At 44.4% G+C, this 12,096-nt stretch overlaps 1 protein-coding gene across 1 annotated transcript in view; it reads right to left on the bottom strand.

The window, feature by feature from the left end:
- The window catches only part of PRKG1 (protein kinase cGMP-dependent 1), a 351,680-nt gene that overhangs the window by 305,946 nt on the left and 33,638 nt on the right, over positions 1-12,096 (bottom strand). The window lies entirely within an intron of this gene.

Below are 12,096 nucleotides of genomic sequence, written 5' to 3'. Positions count from 1 at the left end.
CATCAGCACTGAACAGTCCTCAGTGGAAGTCCCAAAATCCACATCCCATCCCACACTCCATTGCCTCCCATCAGCTTTCATTTACTGAGAGATTTTATGTTCTGCTTTGGCCCCAGCTCTCAGTCTCTTTTTCAGCCTGCCTTGTTTGAGGCCAGAGCACGAAGGAAAGGTTTCACTTACTGCTCATCTTCCTCTGCTAAATAACAACATTAAACAGAGCATGGAGACAGCAGCTCGGTGACAGATGGGGCTGTGCTGGTTTGTGTCACCCAAGGACCTGGCTTGGAATGCTAACACATGGAAATCATCCAGCTGCAGAACTGGGAAGCAAATCTGGGGAGCAGGAAGAGGGATAAAGAGCTCCAGCCCTGCTTTTTTTGTCAGCTATATCAGAGGCTTCCCTGGAAGTATTTAAGGGCAGGTTCGAGCAACCTGGGACAGTGGAAGGTGTCCCTGCCCATGGGAGGGAATAAAATGTTCCTTAAGGTCCCTCCCAGTCCAAACCATCTAGGATTTATTTTGCCAAAGACAGAAAACTGAGATTAATATTAATATTTACAAGGCAAAGCAGCACAAGAAGCTGTTGGGACTTCTCAGCACTCCCCAAGCCCTTGATCTTCCCATCTACCACCCAAAGCTCCTGAGGAAACCCAAACGCTTTTTGTTCCAGTCCACAGAGCACAAGAGCAGGATATAAATGATCCTCCCAGCAGCAACGATGAGCAAAGTAAGTTCTGAAGTGTTAAATATGTTCTGAAGTGTTAAATGTGTTCTGCAGTGTTAAATATGTTCAGCCAAGTGGGGTCTGTGAAAAAGGCCTGGTTTTTCCAAGAAGGAAAGCAATGTCCTGGAGAGAGCTGACAAATGATAATAAGCAGAGGCTGCTGGTGGAAAGCAGAAAATAAACTTCCTTTCTTTTCATTCATCATGCAGCAGATCCACTTGTTCCCTCCAGATGAACATTCCCAAGGACATCTCCTTCTCTTATCTTGTAACAACCAGGAACAAAAACACTCCTTGCTTAAAACAAAAAAAAAAAAAAAAAAAAAAATCTTCCATGGCTTTTTCAGTCCAAATTTGAACAGAGGAGCACACTGCTAAATGGAGATCTCTGGAGCTGGTTCTCATTTCAGGCCACATTGACCAGTTGGCTCTAAAAAAACTCAATCCTGGCACCTGACACTTGGGGATTTTCCTCAGCCACTGTGGAATTTTTACCCCATGGGTTAGTACAAACCTCCAGGGATCACTGGAAAACTTAAATTTCAGTGCTGCTATCAGTTTTCCATCTTACTTCTGCCAAATAAATCCTAAACTTTGGGCTGAGAGGAACTTTGAAGCTCACCTCACTCCATGCCCTGCCATGGGTTACAGGTTTAGGGGCACAAATGGCTCCATAATCCTTAGGAACATTTTTGCAGGGACTCCTGCAGTAAATTCCTAAGTTATTCACCATTTTCAGTGCACACAATCCTGTGCCAGGTACTCTTGGATGACCCTGTTGGAGCAGGGATGTGGCACCACATGTCCCTTCCACCCTGCCCCATGACCCTAAAGGCTTTTCCATGGCAGTTCCTCACTCCCCACTGCACATCTTTAATCCACATTACAGCTGAACTTCCCTTTTCTGAGGGAATTAACTGTCACAAGAGAATAGGCCAAAAGAACACAATGTTTTGGGCTGAAAACTCTGGGGAAAAAAAAAACAAACTCTCATTTCAGTCAGATTTCACACAGTTATAAACAAAAGCTCCCGGACTTCTCCATCACCCCAAAAATGTAATGAGAAGAAAGAGCTGGGAGCAGAAGAACAAGCAACAAAAAATACAATTAACTTCAGGAAGCCTGTGAAGTTATATATCTCTACCAGTAAAAATCAAAAAACAAGCCTCACAATCCAGGCAGAAAATTATTTCAAGTTACCTCCTAGTCCAAGATAAGAGTTTACAGAGTTTCAGCAATGATAAAAAGTCCCTTGTGGAGCTCCTCTGGAAGGATGGGGCTGCAGAACCACCCCAGGATTATTGCTTTTCCAGATCTGCAGCATCTCAAATCCTGCCTGCTGCTGCTATTTAGAATATGAGAAAGCTCACCCACTGTTATTTCATGTTCTGGTAGCTCCACAAAATAGCTTTTGCAGTCAGAACTGAGAGGCTATGAAAATATTTAGCACAAGGATGGCAAACATCTTATTTTTATTAGTTTTTCCATCTTAAATGCAACGTGTTCTGATTGCATTTAATTATCATCTGTGCCTGGATGTGCGAGGAGCAGCAGCTGCCGGGATACACTGTAATTTCCATTATTTTAGATAAATACAGTGCAAACATTGATCTGACATTTTGATTTGTTTCCTGAGAGCAGAATTCTCATTTTTCCCCCAAACCCATCTGCTAGGGCTGCAAAGAAGTTGCAGATCAGGACCCCTGCACATCAAAGCACAGGGAAAAAAATCAGAAATCTTTGCCAAATTATGCAATGCAAACATCTCCCCCCGCCATCCCTCCCAGTTTTATCCTTTTGTTTGGATTTATCCTCAGACCTGTCTCTGTCAAAGCCTTGGCCAAAAATCCAAAGTAGAGAAATCTATGGGAGGTTTTTCCCACCAAAAGAAGGAGAAGAAAATGCAGGAAATCTTCTCATGAGCTTCCCCTGGGGTGAAGAGATGTTCAACCAAGGTGAAATCTCTCCTTAAACTTTTAAGGAGAGATTTAAGGAACATGGAAAAGCTCTCTGGGACCAAGAGGAATGGTTTCCCCCATTTCACCCATTCCTGCCTGGAACAGCAGTGATGAACTCACTACTCAGCAGCTCTTTGGGATGAGCTCCTCCGGGAAACCCTGCAGGATTCCAGAAGAAGCAGGAGCTGATCCTGATGGGATCCCTTCCAGCTCAGGCTGTTCTGTGTTTGTACAATTCTGACCCAGCCTCTCTCTCCTTCCCCTTCCCAAAATTGGTGATTTTGAGCTCTCTCCCCACAACCAAGAGCAGGAACAAAGGGCACAGAGCTCCCATGGTCTGATTATTTTTGTAGATGAGTTTTCCAAGCAAACAAGGAGTCCAAATCCAGCGGAGCCCACACAAAGGGAGCCTTCCTTTTACGGGTCCTTTAATGATAGTTTGGATTCCAACACTGGAATTTTTCTATCTGCACACACAGCCTGAGTTACAGAGACCTGGAGCTGAAGGGGCACAGCCAAAGGTCAGAATCCAGGCTCCCCCATGTCCACTGCTGGGCTGAAAAGTCCTTTTATTTCACATTTCACATGTGGGAGCCGCAACAAAAGGAAGTCATGGAACAGCAGGGGGGACAAGAAAGACATTTGTGCCTCCCTTTCCAGCTGCTATTATTAATAAAATGAATGAGGCTTTATCTCCCCAATTTCTTTGGTAAATAAAATCCCCTCCACCACAAAGCAGCCTTCAAATAACTGCTGAGCAGTACAAAAATAAATGGCACATCAGCTATGAGCTTATGTGAGGGAAAAACTCATTATAATTACATTTATCATCCAGTGGGAACTGTTTTGGAAGAGGTTACACCTATCCCCTGTTTTCCCTAGAAAGGGATAGATGGATATCAGGCTGCCTGGGGATGAAGCAGGTTGTAGGAAAGCATTTACAGAATGATTTATCTGTTTGATAAACTCTGAGTTCTCCTCCCCAGCGATGAATTCTTTCAGCTTTTTCCAAGGCTGCCCCAGTTTTGTGTCAGTACCACACTGCAGAAAGGCTCAGAGAGGCTCAGGTAACGATTAGAGGAATGGCAAGAGGAGTGAATCACTGTGAATAGGAGCAGATCCCAAAGAAAGCCGGGCTTTCACTGGAGAAATGAAAGGAATTCTCAGGTCAGCTCGACACTCAAACTTCCACAGCCCTGCAGAAGAACTGCCAGCAGGCCCCTCTCATCCAATCCCAGCAGGAATTTGTGCTGGCAGCAGGGCTTGGCTGAGCACAGAGACACCAGACTTCACTCTTTGGGGCATTTATATCTGTATAAAGCATCAAATACCCCCCAGTCCCTCCTCTCCTCTCCCGGTCTGGCGCTTCACAAATCTGGGAAGTCTGAAGTCATCAGTCCCAGCTTGGATCCCATTTTCTTCTCCCTACCAAATACTGGCTTAGTTAACCAAAGATTTGGTTTTTCCTTGCTGAGAAGGGATGACTTCACCATTATTTCTGATTGCATTTTAAGTGCTAAGGTTTAGTTGTGCAGCTTTAAAAATAACTGCTCCATCCAGAATATCAAACCACATCTGTCACAAGCCCAATCATCCTTTCATATCCCATTTCATCTCATGAACATTTCATGAAATAAGTACAAGAAATGTTTAATTCCCCATCACTAATATGGGTAAATAATACTCTTGGAAGAGTTAATTATTAAGACACCGTAAAATTAAAATAACGAGCTGATAACAGTGGAAGATTTGCATTCCATTGCCCTGGGTATGGCAGGACAACCCAATTTCTCCAAGAGGCAGGAAACCCATGAAGCCTGCAGAGGAAAAACCCTGATCTGACTCCTGCCCAACCCTGCAATACCAGGATGAATGAAACAAAAACGAACAGTACAAAAGCAGATGGAAGCATCAAACAGGAGAGCAAAGAAGAAGCTGCTGCCACAGGACATTTTCCCAAACCTCTTGGGAAGTCCTGGGAAAGGCAGGCTCCTTGGAAAACAGTGATTTGTTGGCAGGCTGTGCAGAAATTCCCACATTGTCATAATTTCTAATTCATTCCTTGCCACACTGAGTGTCTGAGGTTGGAAATGGGGGTGTGGATTCTGTCCCCATCTGTCAGAGGTGGGGCAGTTCTCTGCTGTTAACTGGGCAGTTTTGTTTATCTCTTCCACAACCAACCCTCCCTCCAGGAGATCTCTGCTGTTCATGGGCCATTAATTATTAGTTATCTTCTGTTCATAGGCCATTAATTATTAATTATCTTCTGTCCATGGCCAGTGAGTGTCCCTGCAGGGCTGATCCAATCCCACCATCCCATGGGGAGATGCTCCGCCCAGGGGAGGAGCCAAGCATTCCTACCTGGATCCAATCTGAGCTTTGGGACCCCACAGCAGCCTTTGCCCCCTGCATTCCCAGAGGAGCAGCTTTCTGCTGCCCTGCATGGCCAGAGGAGCCCAGGCCCATCTCCAGCAGCCCTGGAGCTGCAAAGGAAAACTCCCCCTTGTGCAGGATCCCTGCTGCAGCAGAGCCACAGCTGGCACTGCAGGAGGGCTGAGCCCCCATGGGATGGGGCTGGGACACCGCCCTGACACACAGGGGCAGGGACTGCTCTGGCTCTGGCAGTGTTGGGGTTTTGGGTTATTTTTTTTGTACTCTTGTATTTTTAATTGTCCTATTAAAGAACTGTTATTCCTATTCCTGTATCTTTGCCTGAGAGCCCCTTAATTTCAAAATTATAATAATTCAGAGGGAGGGAGTTTACATTTTCCATTTCAGGGGAGGCTCCTGCCTTCTTCAGCAGACACCTGTCTTTCAAACCAAGAGACCGAGCTCCTCTGGACACTGAGTGAAGGCTCCCCAGTCTCCAAACCAGCACCTGTGCACTTTTTGCTCGGGACAGCAGCTCCATACCCCTCCAGAGGAGGTTTGGAATCTCAGGTAGGGTCCAAAACAGCTGCTCTGAGAGGCAGAACAAGTCCTGGAAGCAGAACAGCCTCAATTGTGTTGGAAGAGCCCTGACTGCAATGGATGCTGCTGCTATCACCTTCCACAGAGCCCCTGGGAGATGCAGAGAGGTGGGAATTAGCAATGTTATCAGGAATACCCTTGGGAAAAGCACTCAAAGCTGCCTGGCCCTAGACTAGAAAGGAAGGAATTTCCCAGAGGAAGCCTAGCAAGGACAGTATTTGGGCACGCAGGACAAACCATACTGTGAAAAATCCCACCTGCAGGGGCTCAGCTCTGTCTCTCCAGGTGTGATCCAGAGCATGACAGTGACCCAGAACACCCCAGCACACAAAGAGTCAGCCAAACCTGTGCCAGGGCATCCCCACCTTCCCAGGGAACAATTCATTCCCAATATCCCAGCCAGCCCTGCCCTCTGTCATTTTGAAGCCATTCCCTGTGTCCTGTCCTTCCATCCTTTGTCCCCAGTCCCTCTCCACCTCTCCTGGAGCCCCTTTAGGCCCTGGAATGGGCTCTGAGCTCTCCCTGAGCCTTCTCCTCTCCAGGATGAACAATTCCAGCTCCCCCAGCAGAGCTGCTCCATCCTTCAGATCATTTATGCTCCTTAAATCCAAAACAGGTCCCTGTTCTCCACAATTTGCTCATTTTTAAGTACCAGTCCCACCATCCCTTTCCCTGAGAGGAGGAGGATCTGACTCACTAGACCCTCCAAGGGAATTAGTCCTGTTCAACGAGATCCATAAAAAAAGAGGAAAGAAGGGTCACAGGGAGGTGACACAAAGGTGTGACAAAGGGATGACTGCCCAGAGTACCCAGAGCCTGCAGTGACCCTGGGGGGAAAGCAGGAACTGCCCTGGAGGGAAGAGGGAGATGTGGGGAGCGAGAAATGTCAGTGCCAACACATTGAGCATGAATCCTTGGGGCAGAGGCTGTGCAGGCACTGAGGTGATGCCTGGGGGAACACAGACAACATCCATGTGCCTGCTTTGCTTTGGATTCAACAGGAAAAACCCCAGAGCCTCCCAGAGGAGCATTTCACCCCATGGAAGGACTCCCATTATTTATCTCCGTACTTCAAACAGCCACACAGATTTTGTTTGTGTTCCCTTATCAGCCCCCAGCTCCACATCCCAGCAGACCCCGCAGTTTCTAGGAACACACTGCTTCCCAAGACTCCCAGAAACCCACATTCCCATGGGAAATCTCAGTCAGATCCTTCCTCTGGGGGAGCTACCAAGAAGGAAGCAAGAGACAAAGTCACCTTTAAAAATAAAAGGCAAATCCGCAAAACTGAAGACAAAAATAAAAGGAAATTTAAGAGGAGAGGGGAAAATACTAAAACGGGCTGGTTCTCAAAAAGCTGCTTCTTCCCTCTCCATGCCTGTGGAAGCAGGAGCACACAGGGGATTTTTCTTCCCTCAGGTTCTCCAGGTGCGTGCAGAGCTGCAGCCTCAGAATTCATTTGCAATACCCACTGAAAATACAAAACCATGAGCCCCAAAAGAGTTAATCCAAGGAATTCCCCTTTCCCCCTCTGTCATGGAATTATTTCTTCCATGCTTCACGGGAATGGCACCAGCCCTAAAGGGAGGGGACTCTTCACACCTATGACTAAAGTTCCTAAAAAACCTAAAAAAAAAAATTATTCTATTCCAAATTTTATTCTAAAAAAATCTGTTTATTCACAGGACAGCCTCAAACCTGGACCTTGCCACCTGATTTCTGCACAGGATCTTCCTGCCCTAATCCAACCTGACAGCCTGCAAAACCAAGAGCCCCAAAAGAGTTAATCAAAGGAATTTCCCTTTCCCCTCTGTCACTGAATTATTTCTTCCAATTATTCTTAATGGGAATGGCACCAACCCTAAAGGGAGGGCTATTCACACCTCTAACTAAAGTTCCTAAAAAACCTAAAAAAAAAAATTCTATTCTAGTCTAATTTTTTTTGTAAAAATAGCTGTTTATTCACAGGACAGCCTCAAACCTGGACCTTGCCACCTGATTTCTGCACAGGATCTTCCTGCCCTAATCCAACCTGACAGCCTACAAAACCATGAGCCACAAAAGAGATAATCCAAGGAATTCCCCTTTCCCCCTCTGTCACTGAATTATTTCTTACATGGGAATGACACCAACCCTACAGAGAGGACTCTTTACGCCTATGACTAAAATTTCTAAAAAACCTAAAAAAATCTATTCTATTCTAAAATTTATTCTAAAAAAATCTGTTTATTCACAGGACAGCCTCAAACCTGGACCTTGCCACCTGATTTCTGCACAGGATCTTCCTGCCCTAAATCCATCCTGACAGGCTGCAGCTGGGTGGCTCAGCCAGAGGAAACATTTGGGGTCGGAGGTGAGATTTCACATTTATCCTCATCAGTGTGAGGCAGCACCCACGCACAGCCCCAGCCCTGTCAGCACAGCCCACATCTAAGGTGCAGCTCTCTGAAAACACCTCCCCAAGCCTGTGCTTTCCTTAAGTGCCTTCAGCAAAATGTTAGGAATGTTGCAAAGTCAGCAAATGCGGCAAACCTGCAAAAATATCACTTGGGAAATTCACAGAATTCACGCAATCACTGGGTTGCAAGAGAACTTGAAGATAGTCAAGCCCAACCCAGGCCCCAACACCTCAATTTAACTACCAAGTGCCACATCCAGTCTTTTTTTAAACACATCCAGGGAAATGTTTAGTGTTTTTTCTCTTAAAGAAAAAAAATTGAGGTAGCAGACTCATTTATGGTCAATTTACAAGAACTTTTTTTTGGTTCTGAGAACTTTCTATTTGAACCCCTCTCAGAAGAGCAAACTTTCTCCCAGGAAAGGGAATATATCCAATAAATAAATTTATTTTCCTCTCACAATTGTTTTTTCTGCAGAGCTGTGAGTTTCAATGTGGATAGTTTAATGCAGAGCATCACTGATGCCCCTTTTTTCATTCCCAGTCTCACAGCCTGGGGGAATATTCCTGCTGGAGGTGGGCACAGCAGGGATATTTAATGCTGCCAGCAATTTCAGCCCCTGATGGGTATTTGTCACATCACAAATACATTCATTCCCACCTTCAAAGCACAGCTGTAAGGGAAATTTTTTGGTGTTGCTCAAGGTTTAGGGCATCTCTTGACCCATTTCAGTTAATAAGGAAAAGGTGAGGGGGTTTCTTGCTACTTTTTGAACAAAAGGGAATCAAGGGGTGTTCTCAGAGGGCTGAAGAAACAGCACAGGGAGGGTGAAGCCAGAGAAATAAAGGGTTTTAAAGAATAGGACGTGGTGGGGCCAGCACCTGAAAGCCTGAACCAGGAGCCCTCCTATCCCTAGAGGGGAGGAATTTGGCCAGCAAGACACAGTGGCTAAAGTCACTTCAGAATACAAAAAAAAAAATTAAAAAATAAAATTTAAAAAAGGTTTATTAGACTTATTAAAAGCAAAGAAGCTCTAAATTCGGGATTCTGCTTGCTGAGAAATTTCAGCTTCAGCTCCTGACTCAAAGCTCTGGTTTTTGTCACTACCAGCTCAAAGAACAGCAAGAGCCCCAAGTAAGGAAGGGAAAAGGAATTAATGGAAGGAGGACAGAATTTATTTGATTTTTGAGAAAACACCTCTCAGTAATACTCAAAGATGGGTCTCTCCAGAAGAGTTTTGCAAAGAACAGAGTTTTCATTTGGGTTGATTGTGTTAATAATTGACAGGACACAGCATGATGAACTAAAATGAGCTCTCATAACCATAGCCCAACCTATTTGATAATGTCCTCTCCTATTTCCATGACTTCATCACTCATTGCATTATGTCTAAGCACAGACTATAAACTCTCCATAACTGGGTTTGCAAGGCATTATGCATATTTAGGGAGCTATCTAAATACTCTTAAATTAAGTTACAAAGCCAAGGGAAGAGCCAAGTCGTGCCCTCACACACACGCAGGGCTGCCAGGAGAACGTGGAAAACCTCAAGTGCCAAGAAAACACAAAATTTGGTTTTGACACACATTTCTTGCACACTCATCACCACAAGGCTAAATAATTGTCATAAATATGATAAAATCTATCAGCAGTAAAGGGCGATCTGAGTAGTAAGAAGTATCAATACCCCAAACCATGCTGGAAACAGTTCTGCCCCTAAATCACCCCAAAATCCTCTCCAGGGAGTGGGAAGAGACTGAGCAGGAGATAAATACACCCAGATTCCAACATGTCCTGTTCTTTGGGGTTTTTTTAAAGGGATAGCATTGAACACAACATCCCAAAAGCAGCATGGCAGCAAAAACCCCATAAGCAAACCTCTGGTGGGGGGAAAATTTGGGAAGTGAGCACAAAACTGCACAGGGCAAATCCTCCACATTTCCACTAGGAAGAAAATACCATTCAAGGATGATTTTAAAGCAGTTTTTTATCATCAACAAAACAGATTGTGCACCTCCAAGCAGTCTCTGTATTCAGAGGACTGAAACCCTTAAATCTTACCCTGCAAACCTCCAACCTTTCCATGCAAACCTCAAATATTTCCATGCAAACCTCCAACCTTTCCATGCAAACCTCCAACCTTTCCATGCAAACCTCCAGTCTTTCCATGCAAACCTTAAACCTGGGGATGGAAACATATAATTCACAGAAAAAACATTTCAATGTTCAAAATTCAAAACTATGAAAAGCCAGAGGAATTAAACCTGTGCCTTGAGAAAGGACTTAACCTTAAAAGGACAGAAGTTTCAAGTTGTTTTGGGAAAGCAGAGAGGAGTATTTGCAACTATACAGCATGAGGAATTTGGCAGGAAAGCTTGTTTAAAGGATGGCTTATTGCCTTGGAAAGATTTTTTGTTTAAAAGAACAATTGAAGATATTAAAATATAGATGAGCAAGTGAAAAGGCATTATCTGGCCAAAATGTTTGAGTTCTGGTGAGGACCAAGAAGAATTTGATAAGCTTTTATCTATTGTGGTGCCAAATCACAGCAGGAAGGAAAACAGGGATATTTCCCTGAGAATTCAGGATCAGCCACTCTGGATGCACACGAGGTTTGATCCAGCTCAGTAACTCTGACAGCTCTGACATGCACTTCCTTAACAATAAAAAGCACAAATACACACAAAATATGCTCAGTTTGACACATGGAGAGCAAGACAACCTGGGAAGCAAACAGCACCAAGCACAAGGAGCTGGGATTTTGGAAAGGCAAAACATTGGCAACATCTGCTAGAAGATTTTTACAAAGCTGAATGAGAAACCTCAGCACATCCTGGGACCAAGCAGATGCCCAGGATGCACCAACACCATTTTCCATCTTCCCAAGGATGAAAATTAATCTCTCCTGTGGAGAGCCCTGTGTGCTGTACCAGCATTTCCACCATCTCTCTGCTCCACAGCCACTTCCCATCTCCATTCCTTCTGCTAAAATCCTCATTTATCCATTAAAAAAATGGCTAAAAAATTTTCCTCATTTATCTATGCAAAAATGGCTAAAAAAAAAAAATCCTCATTTATCCATGCTGCGTCCACATTTCCACCTGGGAGGAAGCTGTGAGCACCTTCTCCCTGTTCCACAGCCACTTCCCATCTCCATTCTTTCTGTTAAAACCCTCATTTTTCCATGCAAAAAATGGCTTTAAAAAAGGAATGTCCACATTTCCACCTGGGAGGAAGCTGTGAGCCACTTCCCATCTCCATTCCTTCTGTAAAAATCCTCATTTATCCATGCTGTGTCCACATTTCCACCTGGGAGGAAGATGTGAGCACTTTCTCCCGGCTCCACAGCCACTTCCCATCTCCATTCCTTCTATTAAAATCCTCATTTGTCCATGCAAAAAAATGGCTAAAAATGTCATGAACGTCATAAAAATGGCTAAAAATCCTCAAGTGTTCATGCAAAAAATGGCTAAAAAAATGAAATTCCCTATTTCCACCTGGGAGGAGGCTGTGAGCACCTTCTCCCCGCTCCACAGCCACTTCCCATCTCCATTCCTTCTGCTAAAATCCTCATTTATCCATGAAAAAATGGCTAAAAACATGAATGCCCAAATTTCCACCTGGGAGGAGGCTTTGAGCACCTTCTCTCTGCTCTACAGCCACTTCCCATCTCTATTCCTTCTGTTAAAATCCTCAATAATGGCTAAAAATATGAATGCCCAAATTTCCACCTGGGAGGAGGCTTTGAGCACCAAAAAAATGTCTAAAATTGTCATGAATGTGATAAAAATGGCTAAAAATCCTCATGTGTTGATGCAAAAAATTACTAAAAAAAATGAATGTCCATATTTCCACCTGGAAGAAGGCTGTGAGCCACTTCCCATCTCCATTCCTAAAAAAAGGAATGCCCACATTTCCACCTGGGAGGAAGATGTGAGCACCTTCTCCCTGTTTCACAGCCACTTCCCATCTCCATTCCTTCTGCTAAAAAAAAAAATCTTTATTTATCCATGCAAAAAAATGGCTAAAAAATTGAATGTCCACAT

The sequence above is a fragment of the Ammospiza caudacuta genome, chromosome 9 (genome assembly GCF_027887145.1).
Source record: "Ammospiza caudacuta isolate bAmmCau1 chromosome 9, bAmmCau1.pri, whole genome shotgun sequence".
Classification (NCBI taxonomy): Eukaryota; Metazoa; Chordata; class Aves; order Passeriformes; family Passerellidae; genus Ammospiza; species Ammospiza caudacuta.
This window is presented reverse-complemented; position numbering and strand designations above follow the sequence as displayed.